Below are 15121 nucleotides of genomic sequence, written 5' to 3' on the forward strand. Positions count from 1 at the left end.
ATTAGATGAAGATCACATCCTATACGCAGCAATGGATGCCTACCTTTGTTTAAATATCTACAAGGGTTGGATGAAGAAGCAGAGCCCAGTGTCCGGTTCAAGCAAAGAAGCATCGGCGAAGAGGAAGAGGAAGAGGGACGAGGATGAAGTTAAGGACGTGGACTCGGACTCCGAGTAGGTGGCAGTGTCGTCGCTCATGCTGGTTCTACTGCAGTGTCAAGCGGACTAGTTGCTTAGTTTATTTTCAAGGGTGTGTTGTGCTGAGGCCCCAGCAGAACTATGTTTATGTTCTTTCTCGTTATTTGAACTCTTTAGTACGTACAGTAGTACTAGTACTATGTCTTACTATTGTTCTTCTTGCAGTTGGTATTACTGCTCGTATCTTCGTGTTCCTACTGTACTTAATACGTTCGTACTAGTAGTATAATTTGGGTCAGTCGATTTGTGAAATAAGTTCGACGGAGCGAAGGAAGAAGACGGCAGAAGAGGTGGAAGAAGCCCTTCTAGCCATCCATGTTGCATCAAACGGCTCACATGAGTCGACTGACCCAAATTGCTCCTTCAGATTGCAGGATCCACGTGGCATTCAAGGTATCGAAGGTAGATTCCACGTCCGCACCCGGTTTGCGGGCTTGACGCGCGCGCGACCGGCTTCCACCGTGACAACCACCATGCGCGCCTCCTCTGCGCGGACGGAGACGACAATGACATGCTAGTTCCTCCTCGCCAGCGTGCTGGAGCACGCGCTCATCCTCCTCTTCGTACGTTGCATGCATAGACGCAGCTCCACCAGGTGCTCGCGTGCTTGGCAGCGCGGCGGCATCGCGAGGAGGGACTGCAGACGATGTGAGCGGGTGAGCCTTCGGCTTCATGGCACAGGGATGGTGGCGACACGGTGGTGATGGGCGAGAAATTGTTGGCCAGAGCAGGCGGGCGCCGGCATGCGCAACGGCGGCGGCCGCATATTGATGAGTGTGTGTGTGGGAGCTTACTTTAGTTTTATATAAGGTTGGTCAAACTTAAAAGAAAACCATACTAGTACACGTAAACATTAGATTTAGGCAGCGCTTTTATTAGTTAGTACCACAGCCACGATACGGAATCCTGTGCAAGCGCGTGAACCGCGGCCGTGCGGTTGATCAAACGGTGTGTCACCTTGTCGCGCTAGAAGGACATCCACCGAACCTTTTTGTGTGTGTGCAAACAATCCTCGAATATTACTCAACTTTTTTTTCCTGGGAAAGTTCTTGACGCTGCAATATTTCCATATATTTGAATTTAGCTCCACTTCGTGTTTATTTGGATTTGGACGTTTTAGGTGCGCCCTAGTTTTTTTAATACTGATTTTGTGTGTGTGACTGAGGGAGAATGTGTGTATGTGTCCATATGTGTGTTGTGGTGGAAGGGCAATGTGGAGACGGTGTGCGTGTGATACAGACATAGAGAGGTGTGAATGTGCAAATGATCATGCATGGGTGAGACATAGACAGATGCCGATACGTTGTGTATACATGAGAGAACGGTCTTCTAGTTTACTTGTGTGTGTGTGTGTGTGTGTGTGTGTGAGAGAGAGAGAGAGAGAGACAGAGAGACAGAGAGAGGAGCATCCATAACACAACAACCATCTCTCTCGATTCGTCCGTCCCTCGCACGATCGCATGCAACACATGCATCAACGCGCACATTTTGACACCCTCACCCGGCCCCTGCCCACCTCAAGGCCCGCACAATCTCTTCGTGAATACCTATTTCTCTCCTTAGGTTTGTTTTCTCTCAACATATGACACACACACACAGAGAGAGACACACACGCAGCACAATACACACACATACCCTCCCCCGAGCACACAATTCATCCACATCCAAGGTTATACGGTGACCACTCTCGCTTGTGCTTCTTTGCACCCCAACATGCACAACACCTCAATCTTCAAACAGGGCATCAAGCAGATCAAAGACGGCGGCCACACCGTGCTAGAGAATGCGGGGTCATTTGGAAGCAGGGTGATGTGACGACGGCTGACTGACTCCTCCTCCACCCTCTCTCTCTCTCTCGCACAAAATTACCAATCCCTCTCTCCCCCGCACAAAATTGTCAATCCCTCAACCCACGAGATCCTTCCCCTCTCGTCCATGTTTTTCCAGCTCTCTCATCAAACATGTTGTCTCTTCTCCTTCCATGTATACAGAATCCGGATGCACACGCATCTCACGTATATTACATGTCTCCATCTTTCTCACATACCTAACTTCTTCCTCTCTCTTTCTCTCTCTATCTCTCTCTGTCTCGTTAGGTTTGTCTCCTACTCTCTCGTCCACATACATACAATCTTACCCGCCCTATCTGCTCCATCTTCAAAAGCTCTCTCTGCATGTTTCATTCACACATTAGGATATGTCAAAATGTTGCTTCTATAATGGCTGATGTAGAGTTATGGTTGTTTTTGTTGCATCCTACAAAGTAATAACTATGAAATGCATTTAGATTCTCATTTGACTGGGATTATGTGAGTTTGAGCATGTTGTGAAGTACTATAGACCTTGTATACATCTTGGGATTCGACAATGATTGTAACTATTGAATTGTATAGACCATTACATTCGAAGTCAATAGCCTAATATATTTATTTCACAATTTCAACAAATGATTAGTTCACTACAAACTAAGAAAACAAATGTGTACTCCCTCCGTCTTTATTTAAGTCCGCGTATTAGCATTGGTCAAAGTCAAGTTTTGTAAACTCTCAGAAAGCTTATAACAAAAAATATTAACATATACAATAACAAATAAATACCATTAGATTCATTATTGAATGTACTTTCACATCATACATATTTGTTATGGTAAATGTTTATATTTTTCTATAAACTTGATCAAACTTTAGGAAGTTTGACTTCGGTCAAACCTAATATGCAGAGTTTACTACTACTACTCGCTAGTTTCTTAGCCGAATCACTCAACACGCCACACGGGGAATCCAGTGTCACAACATTTTGAGGTCGGCGGGAAAATCTCCCGCGACCCTGATTCGAGCAGTGGGAAGTTACCATCATAGCCTTCGAAACAGGCCTACGGATGACGCTTGGTAGGGGGCTGTTTTCGTAACTTCAGGTTCACCCTACCCAGCCAACCCCACCCCCGCACCCAGAGTAGTACACCTGAATACTCCCCATTTTCTATCCCCACCACAAAATAGACTTCTCCATGGCACCGCAGCCTTTGTGCTCCTCCCCTTTACATCGGCGCACTCGTCCACCGCAGCACATCTGCCTCATCGACGACCTCGTATGCCACACTGGAGCGGGTCCACCGTCGTCGTCGTACATGGAGCCTCTTCCCCGGCATCGTCTTCCACGGTCTCGGATCTGCTTCCCGGAAGCCGACGCCAAGCATAGAAGTAACACCGTCGTGGACAATGAACTGATTCCCGTTGCCGACCATGACTCGCAGAGGCTGCCGCAACCATCGTTCTCCTCCTCGACTGGTAATGTGTGTATTGAATCACTTAGCAGTACATGTGCAGTTCCAATTTTGTTCATACCTACCCTTCAAATTTCCTGGGTGCTATTGTTCCCATAAAAGTAATTGGTTATAGCCTCCATTGTCCAATAGAATATCAGCTTGTAATTGTGTGTCGCTCCTGTATCACGTTGTGCTTGGGTAGGTTTTTCATCTGCAACCAGTAGTGCGGCAAATGATGGAAAGGTTTTTAGAACTAGCAAGGTGCCCATGCGTTGCACGCATCAAGATGCATTTGTATGAGTAGTTTATCTTGTGGGAGAAAAGGATGAATGAGGGAAGGCCTTATTTGCAAATCTGGAGAGGGGTATAGGTATTTTTTTGCAAAATTCCCATTTGTTTCCTTCCTATCTGTCAGATATAAATCGGACAACCTATATTGCAAGAAAAAAAGTGTAGAGAAAAAAAGTAGACAGTAGAGAAGTAGAGATAAATATTAAATATAAAATATAAAATAAATATAACAGTAGAGAAGAGAGTAGAGATAGCAGAGACGTCAGGAAAGGATCGCACGTGCGCGAGAAAAAGCGGCCGGGAGTGCGCTAGTTTTGGCCCGCGGCGTCCGGCGCGCTTTATAAAATCCAACGCCCTCCCACCGCTCTGTGCCTTGCCACCGCTCTCTCCCCGCTCTGTGCCTCGCCACCGCTCCCTCCCTGCTCTTTTTCGCCTCGCCGCCGCCGCGCCACCATGCCGTCGCATCACCGGGAAACTTGGGGATACTGTGGCGTCCGTGCGCGCCCCTCCGGCGGCTTCTCCACCGAGATCCGGTTCCGCAGGATGCGCCTCGGCCTCGACAATTTCGACACCGCCAATGAGGCCGCCCGCGCGTACGACGCGGCAGCGTGGCGCCTCCGGTGGCCTCATAGAACATTGAACTTCACCAACGTGCCGACACGGGAGCGGGCGCAGGAGCTTGCGCCTCTGACGCGGCTTAGCACCGATGAGGATCATCGCGACAACTGGAGGTGGGAGCACCGTCTTAGAATCGCCGAGATGGACGAGGAAGCCATGTCGCTGTGGCGCCAACACTTCCCATGGGACATCATCAACGAGCGCGAGTTCTACACGCAAAGGAGGGCGGAGAGGGATAAGAGGAGAGCGGAGCGAGCCGCCTATCGCGAGGACAAGCGTAGGCGAAAAGCGGACGCTCAATTCAACATGAGGCTAGGAGCAGCGTCGCCCTAGGAATCCGACGACGATCGGTATCTTCACGCCTACAGTCAGACATTGGAGGAGGACATCACCGAGGAGGAGTCGGACGACGAGGAGTAGTTGTATTATCTTTTTTTATCTATCTATGCTGAGAACTATCCTCTACTCTCTAGTCTCTACTTCTCGATCTCAACACTGTAAACGCTTTTTTAAAGCGTCGCGCGTTGCAATTCTGTTGGAGATGCTCTAACATGGCAGACGAGTGCTTTAATGTTGCCCACAAGATGCGCGAGTATTACTAGTAGTATATTTTTCTTGCCATGTTGAGATTTTAAAACCACGAGTGCGAACATGCAGAGGAGCAATGAAGACCAAACACGTGATATTTGGGACATCTTCAAGGAGCGTGGCAAGTTAAAGAGGAGTTGCACAGAACCTGTAAAACGAGCTTTGGTAAGTAACACCCTTTCAATTACTTTCGTTTAGCCTCGTGTTCTTCGATGTGTATATGTTGTAGTTTCTGTTTCTCTTAAGCGTGGTGTTCTTCGATGTGTAATAAGAAGAGTCTTAATCGTCCTAATGCTTTTGTTTTTAGCTTGATGTAGGAAGTGGGTGTTCTCACCTTGTAATCTGGTTTTACATTTTTTTCCCTTTTGAATTCACTTCTCCGAGTTCTGTTTATCTGGCTTATACTAAATGGATCTAGGTTGCTCTGGGTATTGATCTAAAAAAGAAGTAACTTCATGTCAGGATGCAGTTCCTGCGAGGAGGGAAGTATGGTCAACCTCGAGATCATGTTTCCAAAATGAGGCTGGATTACACAAGGTGCCAGTTCCCTAATGATGTTGGATTAGACACAAGGTGCAAATTCCCAGATGATGCTGGATTACACACAAGCCAGGTGGAGTCGTCAGCTGTTCGTGTCCTCGTGGCATTAGTAAAGGCTAAAAGAAAGCGTGCAACAGCCCTTGAGAATGTAGCTGAGTTCCTAAAGAAGCGAAAAGAGCAATCAGATGCTCTCTTCACCCAAGCCAAAGAAGAGATGGAAGAAGCCAGAAATAAGCTAGCAAAGGCAGAGCAAGCTAGGCGTCTCCTGCTATCTAAAACTGTTGTCAATACAAAATTTCCTTCATAATAGCTAGGTTCAAATGTTTATCCAGTCAGCATGCCTGTTGTGATGTCCATGCATCTACTGATGTGGCACAAAATGTTTTTTATCGGGGTCATGTAATAACAGCAATTACTTCCAAACAATAACAGACAAAGCATTGGACATGGTATAGTTCACGCGCAAGCCCGACATTCCAAGTTCAACTTCCACATCAAACTCATGTTCACAGATATCTGCACATTCATACATAATGTCCACAACCATGATTCACTTCAAAGCCAAAAAAATGTGAGGAGAGTTATAAATAAAGAAAAACCTCTACTAGTTCCTGCTACCAGTGCGAGCACAACAAGTCAAGACCATGCATAAATTAATTATATTTTAGTCATTTTTTGTGTTCTAAAATGCCTGTCGGCTCGCGGAAGGACGTGTTGCCGGCACACGCGCGGATTCAATGAAGGCAGGCGGGGCAGTCTTAAGCTGGTTGCACGCGGTGAGGAGGCGTGCTCAGCTGGGCCTGCAGTGAGTGCGGCCCTCTTGGCCGGCGCGCCAGTTCAATGCCTGCGCTATGAGAGGTCGCGTCCGTGTCAGAGCAATCACTCCCTCCAGTCCTTTTTTGTTTGGGTATAACAAAATCTCGTTTTCCATTCACATTTTACAAGTAAAATTCATGGACAAACTTTGACCCAGAGTACGATGGGGACTAGTAAACCAGAATGGAGGTAGTAGTTTTTTTTAATCAAAGAAGGGTTCCCCCTTCTGATTTTCATTACTGAAAACTAGCATCTAAATCTAAACCATAGTATTTGCCCTAGAACTACCAGGTTCAACATCTCGCAACATAAACCCATAAAACCATACGCCAAGGAGGTACGTAGTACTATGAATTCCATTTTCGCTCCATACCAATCGTTCTAAAAACTACTTATAACACGCCATTGAAAATCGGAACTCTTAACCCCACTAAAAAAACGATATTTTAAACGTGGCTACTCAATCTGTGGCAACTGGTGAGCCACCGCGCTCCAAGTCGTTCACCTGTGGTCCCGACCATCAACTCTTACGGATCAAATTATCACGCGAGCTGACTATTCCTACAAAGGTGCTCCACCACGTACCCGGTACCCGCGATGCAGCAATCGTGCACCTAGGGTTTTAGGGTTTATTTATTAATGTCGCCTTTACGTAACACTCATGTGTGCGAGACAGCGAGAGGCCGACTGCATGTGTGCGCCTCTTCTCTTCGTATATGTACTCCACCGTTTGTTTGGTGTCCAAAAAATTATAATAACTACTAGCAATGTGCCAATGTGTTGCCACACGATCAAAGTAGATTAATACATATTCACCGATTTGATAGAAAAAAAGTCTAGTTTTGAAATACGTATATCACTAAAAATATGTTATGTTTCACTCAAAATATATTCCTTTGGCGGTTTTGATGAGATAAGGGAGGAATGTTGTGGTTTCAAGATTCGAGAAGTGGTATATGTCTAATTTCTACTCTTACTAGCAAGATGCTCGTGCGTTGCACGGAACATCAAGTTCTTGTGGGAGAAAAGGATGAACGAGGGAAGGCCTTATCTGCAAATGTGGTGAAGAGTGCTACCAGAGAACAGTAGACACGTGAGAGATAATGAAAACCGTGTAATGTATAATGATAGGGAGAGTGTGACACTTCTCAAGGGAGATGTCGAGAGACCATGTCTGCGAGGATAGGAGAAACATGAAGTGAGCGTGCGGGTGAGCTGGAGAAAAGAGAGTGATAGCTACCTGAAGGAGTATGCATGCGAGAGAGATGGGCGTGAAAGGAGTGAACAAAAAAGGGATTCAAGTATTTGAATTCGAGATGATGATACATGTAATCCATACTCGGACCAAAATTGATCTATCAAACATGCATACTCATATGAATTCACGCACATCTATGTTATTTAATATGTAGATATTACTGATCCATACATTTTAGTAGAATATAATTTGGTTAAATTTTTTCGAATTCAACCTTAAGATTTTGAGATCGTTGTATTTGTAAATCATATTATACATATAAAGGAGCAGCATTCTTTGTTGTGCTTTTGAAAGTATATATAAAAAAATGATGTACATAGAATGTAATTCCAATTGAAAATGGATCCCACCCGGAAAAAAGAATACAAACGGGATTCGAATTGAGTTGGCACGGTAAACGTGCACTCTGCAAAACTTTGAACGAAGCGGGGAAAGTCGCAGTAACCGCCCGAAACCAAAATCTGCGAGATGGAAATTACTACTGCCTATCCCTGCCACGTAAAGCCTATCTGCTGGATTTCTATAGGTTTCGATAGGGGTAGGTTTGTAATTTCACCCAAACGTGACGTAACCGCCTCTCACCAGGATTCATACACGGTGGGCGCCAAAACACAGTGTGTCCTCGGTCGAAATCGACTCCCTCCCCGATTCATATTCATACACGGTGGGCGCCAAAAACAAACTCTCGTCGGCAAATATTCGGTGTATGCGAGATTACCGTCCTATCCCCAACCGACTAATATTGTTGTGATGTAGTAGAAATTTGAAACGGGGGCTAAGTTTGTAAATTTCCTCACATTTGAGACAAGCGCGCCCTGAATACATGGTTCCCCCCTTCCTCTCTACCTCCCTTTTCCCCATTCGTACTCTGTGGGCGCCAAAACACCCTCTCCACCCCACCCTCCTCCGTCTGCCGCCATCCGCCACCCCATCCACCGCCGTCCTCCTCCACCATGCCGGAGCTGATACCCCGACACCGCCGTCCATTACAAGAGATCGACCTCTCTCATCCACGGCTTCGGACTGGGATCCTTGCATCCTGTCCTCTTGCTTCATCCCCGCCGTCGTCCACCTTGCCGGCGCCGCTCCTACGACCGTCTCATCCACTGTGCCCTGCCGCCACCGTCTACCCTCCTAGATCTGCTTCCACGCCACCGACAGCCATCGCTACCACAGCACCGTCAAATTCTCAGTAGATGCGTACATGGCGCCGCACCAGAGGCGGTACTCTTTCGTATCTGCTCAACTTATTTATTGCAGCAAGAAAATAGGTCGCCACTGCTTTACTCTGATGTCTTGTCTTGGTTGCGAAGTTGCCTTTGTCTGGTTTGCACCTTCAGATCCGCCATGGCACGCTCAACACTATACTCCCAACACTTATGGTTTTCCCCTTTTATATTCCACACTAGTTAAATCACAGTAGACTAAATTTCAAAATTGGGTCAGTCGATTTTTCAGCGCTCGCCGGAGGTCGCCGGTGCGAACGAACGGGCTCGGGTGGTTGTGGTGCCTCGCTGAATGAAGAAAACTCGATGCGGGTGGGGGTTGGGGCGGGGGTGGGGGTGGGGTGGCGGAGGAACACAGGCGGTGGGGGCCGGTGGTCCGGCCGGCAGCTCGTGCGGTGTTCTGTATGGGAAGAATCAGAGACGAGAAGAAGATGGGTTAGGAGACGCAAGATCTTCATCCAACCGCCTGAAATGGTCGAGAGACAGCTAGGAGTTGCATTCTTATTGCGCTCGGTTCATCATGTGTGGGCACAGCGCAACCAACATTTTATTATCCAAAATCTGCTTGCTCTTCTTTACCATGTTCCTCTTCCATTCTTCTTTAATATGTACTCTCTCCATTCCTAAATACCAGTCTTTGTATAGATTCCACCATGGACTACATATGGAGAAAAATGAGTGAATCTACACTCTAAAATGTATCTGGATACATCTGTATGTGATCCATAGTGGAAATCTCTACCAAGACTTATATTTTGGAATAGAGGGAGTATGATAGTAGTACAGTATGTTCCTTGTACTGAAGATGAGCAGGGACATTTGCAGTGTAGAGGTCTATACGGTCGGTTGTGATGGACACTTTGAGCCTCTTTGATTCGTAGGATTTGTAGTGACCTGCCCACTTGAATCCTATAAGAATAGCAAGGAAATGCGGGGAGTTGTGTCGCCTTTGAGAGTTACACTGATATTAAAAGTACCGCACCTTCAGTTGAAGAGAACTGGTATCCGAAGCCTTTCTAGCCGTACCGGCAGTACTAGCACATATATTCCAGCAAGTTCCACTTTGCTGATTTTACTCTGATGCTTACGGTTTTCCCCGTTATATCTACACTATGATCTGTGTAGCTGCTTTGTGTCACACTAGCAGCAGTGCACTCTTGAAGCTAAACACTGCAATGACTTACAAAATTGGCACCAAGGCATTGAGTGCCATTCTGGATGCAATGAAACTCATACGCTCCCCACATGTTGATTCTTGTTCAGAATATGATCCTAATGACTATTCTAACCTCGAGGAGTCAAAGGCAGATGGCCTGTCCTGTTCACCCATCAAGGTGCATGTTCTAATTTGGCAAGGTTTTATTGATTGCGGGTATCTTGCATATGTTGTCTTGCATTTCTTCTACTTTGTTGCACCGCCATCTGCTTAGTTTACTCATCATATATGTCGAGATGCCATGTCCATCCATTATCAATACATATTCCATCTGTCATCATACCATGTTTTTTCACTCAAATGTTGTTCTTGTGCATCAGACATCAAAAAGGAAGAGGGTGATTGCCGAACCTGAAGGAGCACCAGTAAAGTCCTTGAAAAACATGGTGGTGCCGGAGAAATCAGATAGCACCCCACTTATATTGGCTGTACAACCAGTGACACAAAATGTAGGACCGACTCCAGCAGACTGTACCCATACTTCACTGGCCACACCACTAGCCCCACCACACAGGACATGCACTCCGGCAAAAGGTATACCGATTTCATTTGCCATAGCACCAGTCGTACCATAGAAAAATCCCACTCCAGCAAAAAGTACAGCAAGTCCACCAGCCGAAGACCTATCCCAACTACAGAGACGGCCAATTCCTGCAGATTGGAACCCCATTCCATTTATTCCCAGTTTAAAAGACAATGCTTTTAATGTTGTTAGGGACTACGTGCATATATTCCCATCATGGGAAGATTATAGTGAAGACAAACACCATTTTCACATCTTCCTGTCCAACTTACGTGTAAGTGCTATTATTCATGGTTATTATTTTCCTGTTTTTTGCTGATTGAACACATCAATGATTTACATTACATTGTTGCAACTAGGCGAGGGTCAATCTGGATAGTCATGACGAGCAAAGCTTGCTTGTGCTTTTCAAGGAAGCATCGCAGCAGTATCGGTGTTACCTGAGGAAATCACACTTTGATGGCAAGTCTACAAACGAATTTCTGGTGAAGTCTCCTGTGCTAAATTTAGAAGACATTGAATGGAAAAACCTTGTTATGCACTGGTCTTGTTCCCAGGATGAGGTATTGTCTATGAAGTCACATGACAATTTGAACTTCTACTTATGAGTTCTTAAATATTCTCCATTTTTTCGTATATTATCACATCTATATTTACTCTTAACAAAATGTAGAATAAAGGCAATGCTTATGAAGAAGATTCTGTGGTAAACTTCTTGAATGCCCCCCCCCCATCAGCATGGATAAGGCCTTTATAGAGCCTGTCTTCACCAATAATGTAAGTTTTTCCTTCTCAAGCCTTCAAACTTTGTTGTATATATTTGGTTAGGCATGACTGCAACAGCTGTTTATTTTTGGTGTTTGCATCAAATTGCATGTTTAAAGTTTATTATGTAGTTCATAAACAAAAGTTTGTCCTTCTCAATTTAAGTTTTTAGTTGTACAACCAAGTTCCTTCTTCATACCATGTAAATTAAACTATACAGAGCAAGTGATCTTCTTTTGCATTGCATGTATGCTTCTGTTCTTCATCTGTAATCCAGTGGTGTGGTGAACCTACCCACTACAGCACAATGTCATATTCTGCATTGTCTTAACTATGAACAATGTCATATCATTCTACTATTATTTAAACCGTCTCTTTATTTGCCAATCTGAAATGGGATAAATTGACAGCACACTAACCATTGATACTTATGAGTTCTTGATCTATAAACCAGTGGTGTCGTGAAGCTGCCAACTCCTTCACAATGTCAGTTCCTGCCATGTCTTGACCTGAACAATACCATATTGTGTTAATGCAATTTTAAACAGTGTCACTTGATTCATCGGTAAGAAATGTGATGAATTGTCAGCACTGATACTTTTATGTGAAAAACCTGTCATTTGTCTGCTTGTTTAGCTTTCAGAGTGAGGAAGATATAAGTGTTGAACAAGCGCAGTTTCATCATCTTGCTCGGCTGCTTGCGCTACAGCTCCCCAGCAGGGCTAACCTTTCTTGAACTCTATTGAAGTGCTGTCGGTTTTGTATATTATTTTGTTGGCGTGTTTATTTGCACTGGTGGCTATCTTTGATGCCCAGTGTATGTAATCTGCTGTCTACTTGTGCTTTATTATCATAGTGGCAAACTTTGATGCCTAGTGGATGTAATATGCCATAATTTCTTTATTGTATAGTCTAGGTTTTTTCTTATTCACGATGTTGCAATTATTTTACTGTATATATATCCTGTCTTCACAGTAAATCGGCCAAACCGTAAAATTACGATACATAATCGGGCCATCATGCAATAATGATGTAGGTTGGGCCTGAAATGTGCCAAACAGCTCACGGGCCGGCAGCAGCCCGAAATGGACCCCGGCCTATGATTGTGCGAATCAAATCACGGGCTTTTAATAGGCCAAAATTGTCTCGATCCTTGTTTGACCCAATCAGATATCGGCTGCGAGCAGGCCGGATGCAAATCGGGCCGTAGTTAGGCCCAACTATATGACGGGCTTTTAACAGGTCGAAATCAATATAGGGCCAAAATGTTAAACGGGCCCTTAACAGGCCGAAACTAATATCAGGCCGAATTACTAAGTGGACCTTTAGCAAGTGCGCCCAAAAGCATAGTGTCCAGTTGACGGGCCGAATCTGATATGGGCCATAATTGAGCCCAAAGCCTCTTAAAGGGCTGGACCTGATCTGGGCCGTAATTTGGCCCAGAACATGGTAGGCTTTTAACGGGCAGGATCTCATATGGGCCATTATTAGGACCGGAACGTGGCAGGCCATTAATGGACCGGATCAAATATGGGCCGGCATTTGGCCCAAAACATGGCAGCCAGTTAATGGGTCGACCTACTAGGGTCCTCAAAATCTTGTGGTCCTACAGCTGGGCCGGCCCATTAATGTTGGCGAAATCTCGTGGGCCTTTAGCTGGGCCGGCCCATTATGATCCGCACGAATCTTGTGGGCCTTTACCTGGGCCGGCCCATTATGGCACACAAAAATCTTGTGGGCCTTTACCTGGGCCGGCCCATTATGGCCCGCAAAATCTTGTGGGCCTTTAGCTAGGCCAGCCCATTATGGTCCACAAAATCTCGTTGGCCTTTAGCTGGGCCGGCCCATTATGGTCCGCAAAATCTTGTGGGCCTTTAGTTGGGCTGGCCCATTTAAACTTGATGGGCTGATCAACGTGTCAACATATCATAGGCGCGTCTCTCCCATTGGATGAGTGACACCTGTGCCAACGCGGACCTGACACGTGTCTCCTCCAGCCAATGATGATTTTACACGTGGAAAATCCCCATTGGTCGGGGCTGTTAACGGGTTATCGGATCCAAAACCCGACCCGATAGCTTAATGGTGTTCCCTTACGGTGGATGCCACGTGTTGGTCACCCTTGACGAAAGCACTTCTGTGACGCGCGATTTATCGTCAAGGAAGTGGACACTTCTGTGATGATAATTTTGGTAATGTCATGGAACACTTCTACGACAGCACAGGTATGACTATCTTGATTCTGTCATAAATTTGTCATGGATGTACATGCATGACAAAGAACGCGACCTACTGTGACAAACACGTATCATCACGGAAGTGTATTTTTTTGTAGTGGAGAACACTTATACCTTGAAATTTAGTGAGAGATCATCTTATAAAGCTACCACCGAACTAAGCAAAATAAGATGTATAAAAGATAAACATCACATGCAATCTAAATATGTGACATGATATGGCCATCATCATCTTGTGCCTTTGATCTCCATCTCGAAAGCATTGTCATGATCTCCATCTTCACCGGCATGACACCATCTCCATCATCTTGATCTATATCAATGTGTCATCACATGGTCGTCTCGCCAACTATTGCTCTTGCAACTATTGCTATCACATAGCAATAAAGTAAAGCAGTTATTTGGCGCTTGCATCTTATGCAATAAAGAGACAACCATAAGGCTTTTGCCAGTTGCTGATAACTTCAACAAAACATGATCATCTCATACAACAACTTATATCTCATCACGTCTTGACCATATCACATCATGACATGCCCTGCAAAAACAAGTTAGACGTCCTCTACTTTTTTGTTGCAAGTTTTACGTGGCTGCTACGGGCTGAGCAAGAACCGTTCTTACCTACGCATCAAAACCACAACGATAGTTCGTCAAGTTAGTGTTGTTTTAACCTTCGCAAGGTCCGGGCGTAGCCACACTCGGTTCAACTAAAGTTCGAGAAACTGACACCCGCCAGCCACCTGTGTGCAAAGTGTGTCGGTAGAACCAGTCTCGCGTAAGCGTACACGTAATGTCGGTCCGGGCCGCTTCATCCAACAATACTGCCGAACCAAAGTATGACATGCTGGTAAGCAGTATGACTTGTATCGCCCACAACTCACTTGTGTTCTACTCGTGCATATAACATCTACGGATAAACCTGGCTCTGATGCCACTGTTGGGGAACGTAGTAATTTCAAAAAAAAACCTACGCACACGCAAGATCATGGTGATGCATAGCAACGAGAGGGGAGAGTGTTGTCCATGTACCCTCGTAGACCGAAAGCGGAATCGTTAGCACAACGCAGTTGATGTAGTCGTACGTCTTCACGATCCGACCGATCAAGTACTGAACGTACGGCACCTCTGAGTTCAGCACACGTTCAGCTCGATGACGTCCCACAAACTCCGATCCAGCAGAGCTTTGTGGGAGAGTTCCGTTAGCACAACGGCGTTATGACGATGTCGATGATGCTACCGACGTAGGGCTTCGCCTAAGCACCGCTACGATATTACCGAGGTGGAATATGGTGGAGGGGGGCACCGCACACGGCTAAGAGATCAAGAGATCAATTGTTGTGCCTAGAGGTGCCCCCTGCCCCCGTATATAAAGGATCAAGGGGGGCGGCCGGCCAAGAGGAGGCGCGCCAGGGAGGAGTCCTACTCCCACGAGGGTAGGACTCCCTCCTTTCCTAGTTGGAGTAGGAGGGGGAAGGAAGGGAGAGAGGAGAGGAAGGAAAGGGGGGCGCCCCCCCCCCCCTCCTTGTCCTATTCGGACTAGAGGGGGAGGGGGAGCGGCCTGCCCTAGCCGCCCCTCCTCT

This window comes from Triticum aestivum, chromosome 5B, assembly GCF_018294505.1.
Source record: "Triticum aestivum cultivar Chinese Spring chromosome 5B, IWGSC CS RefSeq v2.1, whole genome shotgun sequence".
NCBI lineage: Eukaryota > Viridiplantae > Streptophyta > Magnoliopsida > Poales > Poaceae > Triticum > Triticum aestivum.